Source organism: Typopeltis vanoorti, chromosome 16 (assembly GCF_054136105.1).
Source record: "Typopeltis vanoorti isolate ZY-2024b chromosome 16, IOZ_Tvanoo_1.0, whole genome shotgun sequence".
Taxonomy (NCBI): Eukaryota; Metazoa; Arthropoda; class Arachnida; order Uropygi; family Thelyphonidae; genus Typopeltis; species Typopeltis vanoorti.
In genome coordinates, this window is record NC_143564.1 from 25,233,180 (window position 1) to 25,252,335 (window position 19,156).

General features: G+C 36.8%; 1 protein-coding gene across 1 annotated transcript in view; it reads right to left on the minus strand.

Annotated features, from left to right (window-relative positions):
* The window catches only part of Dhc98D (Dynein heavy chain at 89D), a 1,285,966-nt gene that overhangs the window by 524,059 nt on the left and 742,751 nt on the right, over positions 1 to 19,156 (minus strand). The gene's annotated exons all lie outside the window — the stretch shown is intronic.

The following is a 19,156-nucleotide window of genomic DNA, read 5'->3' on the forward strand; positions in this document are numbered from 1 at the left end:
GAACTACAATGTTGGAGGATTTCAAATTTTTTCTGGTGTTACCTTATGACTTTAATAAATTGTTTATCTGCCATTGCATTGGAGATGCTGCCAAGAATAGCTCACAGTTCTAGGGCTATTAAATAGCCCACAGTTCCATTAAATAAATTAGCATGTACTCTGAACACATAAGCCTTCTTACTTATTTAAATAAACATGTTGTTAAGGCCATTCCATCCTAAACTTTCTTACAAGCTATAACCCTGATAGTATTATGATAATGACATTATTATATTTTGCAAAGAGAAAGATTTCTCTAACATAGAAACAGTATATCAACAATACTAAGCAGCCTCAGGAGTCAAAAAACTACGGGACTCGGGTGTATCAAATGGAGAAATTGAATCGATGCCCTATGTCTAGCTACTGTCTGCAGAGGGAAACAAATACTTGGAAGTTCACTTAGGAAACACACCCTCTTACATGGATAAGAATTAAATCATTTCCTATATCACTGATATACAAATTAAACAACAGAGGATCAAGTACTGTACTCTGTTGTACACTACTGGTCACTTGCCCTCTCATGGATTCAACTCCTCCATAAACCACTCTTTGATATCTGTCCATCAGAAACCTGCTATTTATCAGATTCATACCATCCTTATTTGCTCTAATGTATGCACTATAGTTCTATGTTGAATCCTGTCAAATACTTTTGCAAAGTCTAGCAATATCACTGAGTAGCCATTTCTCTTATCCAATCCCATTGTCACTTGATTACAAAAAGTAAGCAAATTACTAAGCAAGACCTAACCTTCAGAAAACCATGTTGCCCCTTACAAAGTATCATATTCCTACCCATGAAGTTCTGAATTCTGTCTTTCACCATGTTTCCAATACCTTAACCATCACTCTTGAAATACTAATTGGCCTATAATTTTCTACTTCTCTCTTGGAGTCTCCTTTATGCAAAGGAATTATTTGGCCATTTTCCCAACTCCACTGGCACATTCTCAGTATTGAGGCTTAAAGTAAACAGCTTAGTCAGTAGAGGTGATAATTCCCTTGCACATTCTCATAATACATGGGCTGATATGTAACCAAATCCAATGGCAGTGTTTGCTTTGCATTGATCTTCTGCAATATTATACTCCCATTAGTCAGTTATTCTGCAATAAGTGATTAATGGGGAAACCTCTGTTCCCCCCATTAGTCAATGTCTCATCCTAGAATAATGATTACTCAGTCATTCACTTATTTAGTTTGCTTTGTTACCTCTTTACCATCGACACTTTTTAAATACATTTTCCATAGTCATTTCAGTGTAATGCCTCTCCAAAAAAATGGCAGCATATGCCAATCTCTCATCAACTGCTCTTGTCACTTCATTAGAAAAGGCAATCAAATTACTAAAACAAGAGCACCCCCTTAATAAATCTATCCCAACTCTCACAGATAACATTACTCTCATATCTGCCACTCACGAGGCTAGAAATTTATTATTAGGAAGCCAAGGAATTTCAACAACCATTGGAGTAAATACCTAAATAGGTACAAATGTAAGTAAAACAGAAACTCGTACTCTTGTTTCCTTTCATAACTGTAGGCCTAGGTGGCCATTTTGGTCTCTACCCAATGCTTTGGCATTCTGCATCTATTTCTGGTTTATCTCATGTCTATAATACTGTTATGGTTTCTTTCATATGGCATTCATTCTAGATTCCTTCCATTTGTTTCTGTATTTTTTTATTTATATTAATGTCTGTTTTTGTTCTTTTTAGCGAAGTAGAGTGTCCTCCCAAAATGAGTCCTTGGACTCCCTGGAGATGTAATAATAATAATAATAATAATAATGTCTTCATTTTTTTTTTTTGGTTTGTCTTGTATAACATGCTGTCGTGTCTCATTCCTACTTCTGTGATTCTTTGGCATTCTGCCATATAATAGTTGTTGGTTTTGATAAAATAATACACATTCATAATTTTTTATTTTTTGATTAACTGTCATCAATTAAGTATATCGTTTAATATTCCATTTACTGTAGAGAATTTACTTTGTTAGATATGTCCAAATTTTCCAGCCTGGCTGAGAGTAATGTTATCTGTGAGAGTTGGCATGAAATGCCAACTTTCATTCTATCACACTATTAATGGCACTATCTTACCCTCTGTCCAGTCCTTCCGTACATTTCGAGTAGAGAGAATATCACTGAAAACTTAGATCAACACAGCATGCAGGTCTTTAGCATATTCCCTCAAAACCCATGGTGAAATCTCATCTGATCCCATTGACATCCAAAGTATTCAGTATTGGAAACACATTCTCCAAGTGGATAATATACTTATATACCTCTAACTGTTCATCCATCTAGTATTATAACCTGTCTCTATAATGAAATATCCCAATAAAGTGTTTATTAAACAATTCCACTATGTCCTCTGTATCAAACACTCTATCTTTGTCTAACAAGGTCAATTTTTCACAATCATTCCTCCTCCTCCTACTGGAAACATAACAAAAGAATTGCTTAGGATTTTCTTTAGATTTCAAAGCTAATCTTTTCTCATATTCCAATTTTGCCTTTCTTACCATACTAGTCATTGTCCTGGTCTGAGTCATATATTCTTCATGCTTTTGCTCTCTATCCCTCTCTCCATACCTCTTCCATAACCTATTTTTCACCTGCTGTTCCCATTTGATGTTCTTTGTCATCCACTTTACACTAAACTGTATTCTCTTTTTAACTCAAGGTATACAACATACCATTGCTGATAATAAATATTTCTTCCCAGTCCTCATGACTTGCAGATATCTCGCCTTTCCAATTCATCCATCCATGGAACTGCACCAAGCTGGTGTATATAAGATTATTACAATTACTTGCCTTATAATTCCACATAAATTCCTTTATCTTTGATACTCCAAGTAAAAACCACATGATCACTCTCCCAACTCTGGACAGAGATGACATCTCTGTTAGAATCAAATCTTCTAATGCTATGATGTAATCCAAAAACTGTTCAACTTTATGCTCCTTCTGCTACACGTCGCCTAACACATTTGTCCATTAGGAATCCCAAAAATTACATTCCCTTAATGCTACATACAGTTTCTGCCTCCCAGATTATACTGTATAGTTAAAATTCCCATAATGATTCTTCTTTTTGCAACTTGCCAAGCTCAACTGATTAAACATCTCCTATTGTTTCCCCTCCATGCTCCCCTTGCTTACAATGACACCAAACTAAATCATGTCCTTCTCTCCTCCACCTCACACCATACGCTCTCAAAACCATTACAGCCATTGTCCTCCAAATCCTCCACTCTGAGAGGACACAACCCATCACTCATCATAAGCAAAACCAAACCACCACATTTGCCATTCTTATCCTGCCGAAAAATGCTATATCCTGCTACTTCTTTTCCTGTTAGTAAATCATCTGCCATGAACTATGTCTTATTGGTACCAATGCCAATAATTCATCTCCTTTATTCCAATACGCCTGGCATTAGTATAAAGAAACATCACCACATTGTCAATGTCTCTATAACAATCATTATTCCTTTCAGACTCCACTGGATTCTACATGACACCATGTGTTCTCCCAAGTGACTATTCCCACAAGAGACCACCCCTTGTACCATACACTACCATCCACCTTGATAATTCTAGCATCCCTACATTGACATTCTCACTTGTTCAGAGAACTACATTCTCTCAAATGCAAACAACTTTCCTCATTCAAATGCAAGCAATCTCTCACATACAGTTCTTTTCAGTCCTCAAATGCATTCCAAAGTACTAAATAACCCAAACTTCTGTTTTGACACATTCTGGCTAGCATAACATTCCTTATTGACACTCTTCTCATCAACTCTGCATTATTATACCTGGGTAATGCACTGACTATCTTCTCTCTCTCTCTCTGTCATTTGCAACATCAAGCATGGCTCTCAGATCTTGAAAGTTTATTTTTCACTTGGTTAGAGTATAATAAATTTAGTTTAATCCTTTATCCAAGTGTGAGCAAACAAAGTTGGCGCATGAAAGTATCTTCAGGACTGGGGTAAGGTAGTACAACACCGGGCAATTAGTTGCAAAGGTGGAACAAGCTAACATCACTCCTATCTCAGTATCTCCCAAAATGCAAAACACATCTCCTTGTGGATATGTATAATGTTATGCATTAAGGGGAGGGCCACTACCCAGACTAGTTTCGACCTTTATTGAGGTCTCTTCAGTGGGAGCCAGGCCCAGATGTGGAGATACCAGGCAAAAGTAATAGCAAGGTCATCTCTACCTATAGGAGTTGCCAAACGGTGTGCCACCTTTTTATTAAATTACTCTGGATTTAGAGAAAGATGTTGAAAGTTTATTTTTCACTTGGTTGGACTATAATAAATTTAGTTTAATCGTTTATCCAAGTGGGAGCAAACAAAGTTTGCGCCTGAAAGTATCTTCAGGATTGGGGTAAGGTAGTACAACATCGGGCTACTCGTTGCAAAGGTGGAGCAAGCTAACATCACTCTTATCTCAGTATTCCCAAAATGCAAAACACATCTCCTTGCAGATATGTATAATGTTATGCATTAAGGAGATTATGCACTGGGCCTGGCTCCCACTGAAGAGACCTCAATAAAGGTCGAAACTAGTCTGGGTAGTGGCCCTTCCCTTAATGCATAACATTAGACATATCCGCAAGGAGATGCGTTTTGCGTTATGGGAGATACTGAGATAGAAGTGATGTTTTCTTGCTCCACCTTTGCAACGAGTTGCCCGGTGTTGTACCACCTTACCCTAGTCCTGAAGATACTTTCAGGCGCAAACTTTGTTTGCTCACACTTGGATAAAGGATTAAACTAAATTTATTATAACCTCAGGTCTCTTTCCACCCGATTCACACTGTCTCTCAAGTCATTCACACATACCCTCATGATCATACCATCCAATCTTTCACCTCACTTAATTACCTTAGTCACAATGTCTATCATTACTCCAGGCAAACAGCCATCTGGCATTCTATTTTGCACTCTGCGGATTATCGAATCTATCTCCATACATCACACTGTTTACCACTTTGATCCTTCCTTTCTCACATGCATCCCTCACTCACTCTCTCACTCCACTCTGACACTTTCTCTGATTGTTCTCTCACACTTAACTGCCCTCCTGTCATCTCTCCATCCATGGTCCTTGTTTTGGTACAGTATGATTTTTGCTATTTTTGAACCAATAAACCATCAATCAATCAATCCCTGGTTCTTGCACTGTCTTGCTTTTCTCTAATTTCCTATCTTACCTTATTTCTCTCATTCTCTCCCCCCTTTTACATACCCATAACTCACTCGCTCCTACTCTCACTCACTTCACATGGATTCTTTCCAGTCTCCTAATCGCTTCTTTGATGCTTCTTAACTCATTGCTTATACGTTCCACATCTTCTTTTATTGCATCTCTCTCTCTCTCTCTCTCTCTATCTCTCCAAGCAACTTTGCTCTCACTCAGCTTTAGAGTGAAATTAGAGTCAAAACTACACCATCTTTCAAACCTACTACACCCTCTAATTTTCTATTCTTATTCACATGCTGCTTATCTTCTTCTCCCTCGATCATGCTAATTGTCTCTCTCAGTTGGCATTCATTCCTTTCCAATGTAATGCTGTTGAAGTCTGTTATGCTAATTTCAATATCATCAAGTTCTTCCCTTTTTCAACATTTTAAGCAAGCATGCACTCCCCAGTCTCTCACCTGCCATATTTCTAACTGCCGGGTTGCATGTAGCAAGTACTGCATACCATAAAATCCTGTAATATGCTATATAAAATGTAGTCCTTAAATGGTAGAAGACTCAATGATAACATATTGGTAAAAAAAAAAAAACTGCGGCAGTCGCTGTTATTCAAACATTGCACAAAGAACACTAACAGACTATACTAAAATATTATGTTAAAGTACAAATTCAACAAATGCAAACTATCCATAGACTACACATTCTATCTATCTTAGATTCCCAAAAAATTAAAACAAAAACTCTAAATTATAATGAAAACATCTTTTTTCTGTTGTCACTGCATAACACATCTAACTATAACTTCATCCTCTGGCAGATCCTGTTACCGTAATATTAGAAAATAATCACAAAAGTTTGCAGAGATATAGATTCTGTTTTGTTTTGTATAATGATCCCCCCCCCCCTGTAAAATGTAATTTCTTAGATCCCAAATTCTAATGGGACAGTTAATACAAGGTGCAAATTGTTGATGCAACTGGATATTGTCATTTATGTAAGCTATGAGATGATCCCTCTGGGGAGCCTGAAACTCCTAGAGGGCATGGATTCCAGTGGTGGATAGAGAAACGCCTCTCAGATATGAAAGGTAGCAAGGAAATGAAATACTTCCCATGGACCAACAGTATCTGATCAATAGTGGGTGGCTGCAAACAGCATTCTCCATAATCTAAATATAATAATAATGAAAGAACTATTAAGGTTGGTCAGATGAGTGTCAATATACTGACTGCAAAACAAAACACAAGTGAATTCAGGTACAATATGGAAATACAAAGGATAATTATAACATGCATTGATTCTAACTCACATCATCACCCTTGTCAGAAATATAGCATAGTTAAATCTCTAGTAGACTATGCTCATCAAAATGTTCTACAGATTCTCTTCTAAACAAAGAAATGTCTATTATCAGAGCTATCTTTAATCTCTAGTAGTTATAATACAAAAACTATCAATAAAATAATCAATAATTATGTCTGTCATCTTAACCAGCTTCATTAAGTTAACAGAATATGTATTCTGGTAACTTCTGGTAATATGTTAAAGGACTTTCAGAAAAAAATAGCAAGACTACTACAACAGATTGCCTTACAAGTCTCTTTCCGTCCAGTTTATAAACTTAATACCTTCCATATCTCTCCTAAGGACAAATATCCCCATCTTTATTATTGTGCATTTTACTTAATACCCTGCTATTGTGGCTTATGCTATTATGCATAGTCGGTTTGCTAAGCACAAATTTGTCTTGAATAACATTAAGAATATATTTCACTTAAAGAACACAATAAATCTGGTTAAACAAACCACACATTATTTGCAAAACACAGGATACAGTGGAACAAAACCAAACTGCGTAAGTGTTACATACAACTTATTTTCTTCTTGAAAGACTGCTTAAGAAAGCTATGAAGCCCACATTCACAATTCAAACAAAAACCAACGTCTTAAACTTTCTTACTGACTAATACTCACCATTCATGTAATTATTTTTGGATATTTATTAATGCAGAAGGAACTATTCCCCTGCAGCTGATAATGCATAAAATATTATGCTCTTTCAATAGTGAATTGATGTTCTCCTTTTGTGACTGTTTTCCTATAATTGTACTGAAAATGGCTATGAAACATATCCAAACATTCTACAAATAAAAAGGTTTAAATTAGTATAAGTGATTCCATTATTAATCAGTATAATGAATTCTTCCACTTACATCTTGATTTTTAGATCAACTACTTTCCGATGTTTGTCTGTCAGTTCCCCCCCCCCCATCCATGCTGCCAGCTTCACATCCATTCCCATTTACTCAAACTTTTGTGCTCCAAGCTTTTCATGTGGGATTCTGTCCAAACATACCTTTGTAAAGGTATGTTTGAACAGAATCCCACATGAAAACACAAACAGTATCATGGTGTAACCATTTTCCTTATCTAATTCTGCTGTCATTAGGTAATAAATTGTTAGTAAATCACTAAGGCAGACCAAACTTTTACAAAGCTCTTTTGTCCACTATCATCATCATCATCACTAACTATGGGCTCACTACCTGTTGGTGTCTGATGCCTCCTTCACTATCTTCTTCCACCTTTCTTTGTCCAGATCACAGTGACGCAGTTTCTGTACACCCATACAGAGAATGGATAGGCGACATAAAGGACACCAGTCCTTTATGTCGCCTATCCATTCTCTGTATGGTCTACCTCTTCTGTTTACACCACTGATAATACTAAACATTATTATTATTATTATTATTATTATCCCAAGACCTCACGGAGTAAAAGCCTCATCTGGGAGGTCGTTTAATCACACACACAGCTCATCATACCATGTTTTAAACACATTCAAACTCCTTGCAGACACCACACTCTCAGCAAGGCATTCCAATCATTTACAACTCTGCATGAAAAACACATGTCTCTCACTCCCCTACTCACACACTCTTTATACAGTTTTCAGGGATGACCTCTGCTTCTCCCCTGATCTCCCACTATTCTCTGTAGAACTTTTCCAGCATTGATCCTATAACAATCCCTTACCAACTTATGGTAAGGATTGTTATAGGATCAATCATATCTCCCCTCATCCTCCTTTCCACCAGACTCTGCAAATTACATCTTCTCAATCTTTCCTCATACTCAACATTTCAGAGGTCAGAAAATACCTTAGTCAGTCGCCTTTGGACCCTTTCCAACATCTCTTCATCCTTCTGAAAACCGAGTGACCAAATCTGGGCACAGTAGTCCATGTGTGGCCTAATCAAAGCCTTATACAATGGAACAAGAATCTCCCTACTTCTACACGTCAGTGTCCTCCACATCATTCCCAGAAGCTTTTGTGTTGTCTTCACAATTTTGGCTATGTGTCCCCTAAATTTCAGATCCTTATCCATTATCACCCCCAGATCTCTTATTTCCTCTACCTCCAAGAATATATTCTCACCAAGCATAAATTCTGCATCCCATCTTTGTTTTCCAAATTTTAAAACCTTAAATTTTGCAATATTGAACTCATATCGCCATTTCCGTGCCAATCACTTCAATTTATTCAAGTCTTCTTGTAAGGCTACAACATCTTCACTACGCTTCATGGTTCGTCCCAATTTTGCATCATCTGCAAACAACTGAATATCTCTATTCAAATCTTCACCAATATCATTAATATTCAAGTTAAACAGTAATGGCCCTAAAACATCCCCGTGAGGCACTTCACTAGTGACTTTCCTTTTCCTGGCTATCGCTCCCCCCATACACAACTTGTTGATACCTATCAGAAAGCCAGTCTCCAGTCCAATGCACTAATCTAATATCCAAACCCATCTGCTCTACACTGACTATCAACTTATCATGCAGTAATCTATGAAAAGCCTTTGCGAAATCTAAGTATATTACCGTGTATCCTTCTCCCCTGTCCGAGGAAGTAGCCACCTTATTGTAATAAATAAGTAGATTACTAAAACATGCCCTCCCTTTAGAAAATCCATGCTGTCCATCAAAGATAATACCATTGTTGTCAACTCAACTCTGGATCCTAATTCTCACATGCTTCTCCAACAACTTAACCACAACACCTGACACACAGATAGGCCTATACTTTGATGCTTGAGTTCTATCACCTCCTTTATGAAGGTGATACAATCTTGCCCTCCTTCCACTCCTTAGGAACTTGACCAAGTGCAAAACTTGTATTAAATAAATATGACAAGGCAGGTGTCAACTCCCTGGCACATTCCATCAGAGTATGTGGTGATATATTATCAAGTCCCACAGCCTTATTAACATCTAGTTTACACAACTCCCCATACACCAATTGCTCACTTACAGTCAGTCTCTCTCTTCCCCATCTTCAACTGCTCTTAATCTCTCCATGAAGTCACATTCACAAGACTGAAAGATCTTTATGAACTGCTCATTAAGTATCTCCACCACACATTCCACAAGAGCTCTCTTTATACCATTTTCTCCAATCAATGTCATCCTTCCATAATCATTCTTTCTTTTGCTGGCTACATATCGAAAGAACTCCCTAGGATTCTTTTTGGCTTCATTAGCTAACTGCTGTTCATACCTCTCTTTAGCTACCCTCACCAAGCAAGTCACCCTCCTTGACTGGTCTTTGTAGACCTCATGGAATTGGTTATTTCCACTTCTCTTATGCTGCCTCCACAATGCCCTTTTTCTCTGTATCGCATGCTTAATCTCTTTATTCATTTATCTCACACCTACCTAAATAAAGTATTTAACCTTCTCACCCTTGGAATACATTTAGACATTGCATCTACTAGATATTTTTTGAAAATCCCACAAGGTGCATTGATCTCTTTTTCAACTTACTCCTCATTCCATGCTACACCTGCAGGCTGTATCCTGAGCTCTTCATAATCACTCTCCTTGTAGTTCCACATATACCCTTTTCTCACAGAGGTCCTCACACTGCTGGCAATCATTCAGGTAATCACCTCATGGTCACTCTCACCAATTGGGATGATTTTACACATCATTTATAATTACATCCTCTGATGAGATGACCAAATCCAAGACCCTCAATCCTCGTGGCCTTCAGACATACAGGGTGTTCGGGATAAATTTGACAGTTTCGTAAGGAAAAAGAAAATCTTCTTTGTATCTATTAAATTTAATGAATTGACAAAAAACATTACAGGCAGAGTTAATTACAATACTATCAACAAGATTTACTCAAAATAACCACCATTAGCATCGATCACAGCTTCAATTCTGCTTCGGAACCTCGAACAAGCTGATGCTACAGTCTCCCTGGGAAGGGCCGCAAAAACTGTTTTAATTTTATCCATTAACTGGGCTTTTGTATTACTGGAAGTGCGATTGGTGTCTTTTTCAACTGCGCCCCATACAAAATAATCCATGGGGTTAAGGTCTGGGGAGTTTGGAGGCCAAACATTTGGACTGGTGAAGTCGTAGAAATTTTCAGACAACCATTTTTGACTTTTCCCAGAGGTGTGGCAAGGGGCCGAATCCTGCTGCCATACATACGGCCTACCATTGGCTACCCTTGTTATCCAGGGCTTGACTACAGTTAGCAACTCCACGAACAAAGCCCGAATTCCAATGCCAGGGTTCTTCAACACCTGTTCCTGCAGATTTGCGAGGAATTCTGCTGTACGAACGCAATCAGATCGTCTGCTAGGGATCTTTCTTCTTGCTACATCCTCGTAGTCACCATTGCAAGTCTCTAGTTCATGCCTGATTGTTTTTACTGTATTCAGGGAGCATTGGGCAGCAGTCGTAATATCCTTATTTTGATGGCGGGCACGAATCATCATGATACAAGTTATTCTCTTCCATGATTCAGGTGGGTTCCAGCTATCCATCCTTTCTGACATCTTGTATATGAATGAAGAAGGGTCCAAACTTTTAAATGAAGAGAAGTGTGTGTTAATACATGTAACTTACGGAAAAATATAATTAATTATAAATATGTCAAATTTATCCCGAACACCCTGTACTGTCTGAGGTAGTTATCCCTCAAAAACTGAAGAAACACATTTTCTTTGCTTCCAGTTGCTATCTCATCATTCCATTCTATATTGCCATAATTAAAATCACCCATAATGATCACCCTTTTCTTATTTTCTTGGCTAATTTCATTATCACCACCGTCCACATTAGCTGGTCTATAACATCATCCCACCAAGTATTTGATTCCATTCACCTCTATCACACCATACTGCCTCAAAACTACTGGCACTATTTCCCTCTTGCATCTCTACTTTGTATGGACATAACTCTTTTTCTATCATCAATACCACTCCCCCTCCCATTTTACCCCTTCTATCCTCACGAAACACATCATGGCCTTCCATCTCTATTCCTGTCAGGATGTCATCTCTTTCAATCAGGTCTCACTTATTCCGACAATCTGTGGGTGAACAGACGCAATTAGTGCAACCATTTCATCTGCCTTGTTTCTTATACTTCTAGGATTTGTATACAAACACAACAGCTCATTTCTGGATCTACAGCTAGTTCCACTGATACCACTCACTCTATGTGATCTCTCAATGCTCGACTGAGGCCATTTCCCTTTCTCCTTCTTCATTTTAGAACCCCTTCAATTTCAACTGTTTCCCCCTTATCCCAGGTCATCCAATTCCTTTCCTGTCTACACATGTTCTCACCTCCTCTTGGAGCATCTACCTTTCTCACGATGTGTACCCCTGTCCACCCTGAGCCTCCCCATTTCCCTGCTCCACTTGCACACCCATTCTCTCATTTTCTATACTCATACCACTCACTTCCCCCATTCATAATCACCTCTTCAATCTCTCCTGTGTTACTCTCATGCTCTTCCCCATCACTTCCCACTTGATCTGATTCATTCTCTCTACTCACTTCTCTGCTTTCCAGCAGCAGTCTCTCCAAGCGACTCAGACTATGACCACTCAAATGCAGTCCATTGCTCCTATACAGCTCACTTCGTCCGTCAAACTCATTCCACACATTAACGAACTGTACTCCCATCTCCTCTCACACATTTCAACCAGCATATCATTCATAATCCTTGCTCTCCGCCTCATTTCACCACAGTCATCCCTAGGCAACACGCTGACTACCTTCCTGTCACACTATTCTCTTTTATCCTTCTAAGCAACCTCCTGATATCCATTCTGACATGCTCTTTGTCCACTGTCAAATCAATTGTACCTATTAAAACTATTAACTCTTTTGATATCTCCCGCCTCATATCCAATGTCTCAATCACTCTACTCATTTTACCACCTGGAAAACATACCTTGTGCATCCTATCATCCAGCACTCTTTTAATAATGGAGTTACCATTCAACTCCACTTGCTTATCTTTTGTTAACTCTTTCATGCCATCATGATTTGTTTTAATAGTTTTTACTGGAATTTTCTTAATTTCATTCTGCATCCATTTCATCTCTTGCCTCATCCAGTCCAATTCAACTTTCGAATCTCATGCCATATTCTCTCTATCATTCAATCATTCTAATTTTCCAACTCTCAACCCCTCTTCTCACTTTCACTCTCATTCATCCTTCTGTGTTTCCATACTTTCGGTCCAACATACGTCCAACTTTCGCTATCATTCATTCTTTCGATTGAATTAATGTTCTCAGCATTTGCAATTTCATTCGTTCTCTCAATTTCGTTTCCTTCTGCCACTCTCACCTCGTTGTCATATTTTTTAACATCCATTGTGGTTTTCAAATCACTCTTTTTCTTATTTACTGATTTTTTAACATTTTTTGCCTCTTTCTCACCATTCTTCTCTTTCGAACGTGCATGCATTTTCCCTGTGACATTCTCACTACTAATACTTTCTGTCATCATTCCTCGTTCAGGTCACACTTAGCACACACTCTCCTTCCATCTGCCCTAAACATCCACAAATCATTGTCAAAATGAATGCCTTTATCTTCCGGTCCTCACTCATTCTGTAGATGTGTCCAAATAATTGTAGGTTTCATTTTATAATCTTCTGCATATGTTCTCCTTTGGTGGTATCTTCTAATAGAGCTCTTCATTTGTCACCTTCTATACCCATCCTATTCTTAGAATCTTCCTGTAACAAGTTCTTTCAAATGCCAAAATTCCTTTTCTATATTCCTTATTTATTACCCACATTTCAGATCCATAAGTACACAGCTAAAAATGCATGTTTCCAGTACTCTTAGTTTTGTTTGCAGGCTGATCACTTTACTTTTCCAGATGTTATTCATGGCCTTCAGATTTGTTTTTCCCTTTGCAATCCTGATCTTTATTCCTTTTTTACAATCCAAATCATATGTCATTTTACTTCCCAAATATGTGAATTGTTCAACATTTTCTATATCAATTCTATCCACTTGTATCTTTTGTTTTATGTTCCTCTCACCAAATACCATTGTCTTTGTTTTTTCCAAGTTCATAGCAAGTTCAAATCTTTTCCCTTCCTCATTTGACAGTTTTCAATATTTTTTGTAGTTCTCTTTTGCATTCTTCAATAATAACAATATCATCTGCAAATCTCAGATTGTTAATTTTCATCCCATGCACTGATATTTCTTTTGCATCTTCCTTAATTTTATCCATTACTCTTTCTAAATGTGCAGTGAAAATGCTTGTTGATGTAGGGTCCCCCTGTCTAGTACCTCTGGTTGTTTTAACCTTCCAAATGGCCAGGACATCTATAGACGTCCAACTAAATCTGGATATGATTCAGCCCACCTGTTTAAAGAACCAGGATAAGAAGTGCAATTTGACCATCCTGTCCATTAGAAGGTGTGATAAACCCTCATGCTGAAGAGAACGGTTAATTGGATTATCTCACGTTCGTAGCTACCTCTCAGTTGCCTATAACAAGAAACACACATCCTTGTTCTATGCTGGTCAACTGGATTTTAGTTATATAGGATAGACTAAAAGTAGAGAAATTATTTATATTTTTGATTTCTCTTTTTATTGTACAATTTAATTTTAATTTCAGGACAAAATAAAGGTCTTGCATAATTTCTTCACTTAAATATTGCTTACCTTGGAGAACCAATTTCATTTTTAATTTTTTTGCGCTAATTTTTTTCTGATCGCTTTCTAGACAAAACATTATTCTTTGTTCTCGAAGAAATTAATTCATGATAATTATTTGAAATATTCTTTTAAAAAAAGAAAAGAAAAGAAAACCAGCTGCTGACGTTCCAGATTATATTATTTTTATTTTTGTACAAAACCATAGAAATCGAATAATACTTCACAGATTTCCTTTAGGACATGCTGGAGCAACTTTGCTTTATAGAGAATAATGTGAAATTCTTTAATCATATCACTAAATTTTTTCTTTATATTATATAGTAATCTACTGTTCTTTGTACTTTCACCTTCTTGGTTTCCCTGTATAATTGGTCATTACAAAATGAAATTAACAGTTATAGATATTTACTGCATAATTCAGATATTTTATTCTCCAATTTCTAAAGTAAGCAATACATTTGGTTATTTTTATCATTCAAAATATGTATATCAAATGCATCAATGAACTTTATTTCAACTTTGATAGCATCACTCCCCCCCCTCCCGTTGCAACATTACCAGACATCTGAAAGCTGTTATGAAACATAGGTACAGTTTTTATTTCATTCGTGATTTTTCCATAATAATTGTTCCACATAACGTTTAATTTTTTCGACACAGAAACTAAGTTTTGATTATTATAAATTTGCAAATTATAAATAAGAAAATATACGTATTATTTCCCTATTATTATAAATCAGGAAGTTATGTGACGTTGGCTAATAGGGGAAATTAATATTTAAAAACACTGTCATCCTACAAATGCAATATCAGAATATGCTTCGAATGTCTGCTAATCAATCAGAAAGATGGAAAAACAGAACAAGGAATTTCTGCCTGTAAAATATTCAGTTATTGCACGAGGTACTTTAGTGTGCTGCCTTCTGGGCATGTTCTTTTGATCTGGTTCCCAGTGGTGGTGGTGGTGGTGGGGGGGGAGTTGGTAATCTCTGTTAGTCTACAACTTGTTACTGGGCAGAAAGGAATATTAGAAAGTATACCCAATATACAATTCATTTGTGAGATGGCAAGCAAGAGAAGCAGCAGCAATAGGCAGTAATTTTTTTCAAGATAATTATCAAATAATTTAGAATTTTTCGATAATAAAAGTGAAACTGATCACTATAAATAAAGAAATCATTTTTGGCATAAATACTTCATCAGCCTGTAAAAGAAATGTCAGTTTTACTGTGTTAGGATATCTGAACAACAGAAAACGAAACCAGACATTCTTGCTTGAGCCAATTTAGTGCGACTTCTAGAAAACTTTCTATCTTGTGTTTCTCAAAAGCGTAATCTAAGACTTTTAGCTTTTCCTCTAGGTAAGAGGATTATTGTCCAGCATTTCTAAGACGTATTTCAGAAATAGCAATCAGAAGAAATAGAAGTAGTAATATTTAGATTTAAAAAAAAAAAAAAGAAACAGAAATAACACAATTGCAATTTCTTTGTGTGGGTTTTACATGTTGAAAATACAGCATGGTATTTCTAAATCTTAGAATAATTTCAGCAGACAGCTGATTTCAGATTCAAAGAAAGAGTACAGAATTAGAAGCTTTGATATACAATAATATTATTGCTTTATTTCTTTTATCAAAACGGTAAACTGAAATAAGAGATTTTGAATACTGTCTGAAAGCTTTCAAAGCTATAGAAATTTAAAGTAGTTATGCAACTCAGTTCCAGGACAGGAGGGGGGGGGGGGTGCAGTAAAAAATCTTAAAAATGAGCATAAATTTTTAATCATTGCATACAGGATATCCTTCCTATTATATTTTCAACATATCTACAGTGGTATTATAGTAATGTGCATCCTACAAAAAAAAAAAAAAAAAACCTCTGTTGCAATTTTCAGCAAAAGAAGAAGGCGAAGAGTCTCTGATAAAATACCATTAGGTATAAATTTTTGATACTAAAAAAGATACAATATTGGAAACCGAGTAATGCAGTTTATAATCATTTGTTGTTCATAAAAAAAAACAAAAAACAATCGTTCCTGAAATTGAAATGTGACAATCCATATAAAGGTATTTTGCACAGAAAGAAAGCAAAATGTCATATTTATTTCACTAAATGTTATTTAAAAATATAAATATTTGACAAAATATTTTAAATGTAAACAATCATTTGAAAATTTGCGAAAAAGAATCTATATTGTCAGTAAAGTGGAGGAAATTAACTATTACTAAAGTATATTCATTGCAAAGGCTGATCTATGGTCATTTCAGGATTGATTATTTATTTTGGAAGATGTGAAACTTCTATTTTTGGAAAAAGACACAAGAAATAAATTGTCCAGTAAAAAAAAAAAAAAAAAAAAAAAAAAAAAACTATCAAATATCCTAGTACAGTGAAGAAAATTCGAAGTAACAGCGTACATGTAAAGACAAGTGACACAAAAGTCGCTCGACCACAGTTAATCCGCTAATGGCTCTCAAATCGCCATTAAGGGATTAATAGTGGAGATAGGTAAATACTTGATAAAAGATAGAATGCCAATGAAGTTTTGATCCATGAAAAAGTCTGGGGTAGTCTTGCTATTTCATCCACCTTGGCCGGTAGGAGGGTTAAACCAGGAGATGAGCACTAGGTTGTGGTCAGAATTGCCTAGGGGACCCCCTCTACATTCAGTGTGTATTTGGAAGGGTCGTTGGTCAAGAAGAGATCTAAGGTATTTGGAGAGTGGTTTGGGTTATCAGGTATTCTGTTTGGCATCTGAACTAGTTGTGTACATCATTAGTGATGGTAAATGTTTCAGCATCTCTGCCTGCAAGATCTGTACAGCTGGAGGAGGAAAGCCAGTTGGTGTTGTGGACATAAAATCTCCTAGGTGGTTGATTTTGCTGTTGGGAAAGTGCGATTGGAGAAAGTCCATTTTTAAGGAGGGGAAATTAAAGAGCTCAGAGTGGTTTGGTTGCATTAGGGGAGTGATAGAGACAGCTTACGAATTTGACTGAGATGAGAAGGGCTATTTTCATCCAAAGAAGGTCAAAGTTGGGTGATTCTAGGTTGGGTGCTCTCTGGCAAGGTATGTTGGAGCAGATGTATGCACAGATGCCACCCTTGAGTCGAAAGGAGTTAAAGAATGTGTAGTTTGGAAGGTTGAGATAAATAGTGCTGAGGAGGAGGTGAGATTTGAGTTGCTGCCAGAAAGAGTAGGTGGAGTTTGGTAGACTGAAAGTGGTAGCGGACACTACCATTGATGCCACTAGCAGCCACCCATGGTGGCTGCTAGTGGCATCACTTTGTTTTTGCACCAATTTAACTTGTCTGTAATCGATGATCCAACTGTAGTCACCAAAACGTCACCATTTTGACATTTTTCTGCAAGTTGTTTTTTTCGAAGCTGGCATCCTTGTTCCCTTTGTGCAAATGTTAAATCTGGTCAAGCATGTATGCGCGATTGGGGACAAGCGTCTTTGAACTTGTTGTTGATCACTGTTATTAGTTTTGATGTACTTGTCGGTGTGTCGCAAATCACTTTTACGAGGTGTGGAAAGTTTTGGTCTACATCGAGTTATGTACTGTTGATGTGATTAGGTCATGGAGTTCATTTGCGGAGAAGGTTGAACTTGCAGTGCAGACTTATCACAAGTTGATTCAAGCTTGGTTTCTAGTGCTCATATTTTGGAGGAAAGTTTTATTTATAGCATTGATGTGCTATTCAAGGTTTTCAATTTGTTTGCCTAAGTTCAGGAGTCATTTTACAGATGGGAGGCACAGCGAACAAAAATAGGGCTGGTTAAGGTCGATATATATCTTGTGCACCGATTTGTCCAAAAATGGACAAATCGGTGCACAAGATACTGTTGCCACTGGATACAGGATGCGTGTATCCAGTGGCAACAGAACTCACACATTATACTTTTTTTTTTTATCGCTGATATCAATTTTACAGGTGTGGCACTAAATATAATTTTTAGTGAAGTTGAGCTGACCAATACCAAAAATCTTTTCCCTTATTTCTGATACTTCTGGCATTAATGTATATGCATTTCAACATCCACTTGGACCCACAATCACCCTGTGTAATATCATTACCAACCCACTCAAATCTGAAACCTGTGTAATCACATTCAATACTGCATAATCATTTCTGTATGCCCATTCATTTATCTTCAGTGTGGCCATATATATGACTGATTACATCTTCTCTATATCTCTAGTTTCCCAGGGTTTACACTTCAAAACTCTCACACTCAAATCTGAAACCTGATTACACAGGTTTCAGATTCGAGTACTGCATAATCATTTCTCTACACCCACTCATTTAACTCTGGTGTGGCCAGACATATTCTTGATTGCATCTTCCCTATTATTTCTAGTTTCCCTGGGTTTGCAATTCCAAGCTCTCAAACATTTAACACCAAAAACCATTTAATATAGTCCATCAGGCATATATAAGTTCTTTGATCCATTAAATTCATTCAATACATCTATAAACTGCACACAGTTCTCCTGCACAATCTTCTCATTGACTCATTAGCAATCATGGACCATCTTCTCAATGCTGTCCTATCATACCAAGGCAGCAGACTCGCCATCTGAACTTCCTTATTCTTAATTTTTGTTTCTTTCAACAACTCACTCATATCCTCTCTCATGGCATATTTCTCCCTTTTCAAATCATTTGTTCCTACCAAAACAATCAATTAATTGACGTCTCTCAAACTAACAGCTTCACTAACATCATGATCTAATTTTCCACTATAAATAATCTAAATGAAGCAAACATTGAAATTATTATTATTCAGGCCTCCATGGAGTCGAAAGACAATTATACAATGAATTTCAGTATAGCTTATAAATAAAATATTTCATTAACTTCTATACCCAATT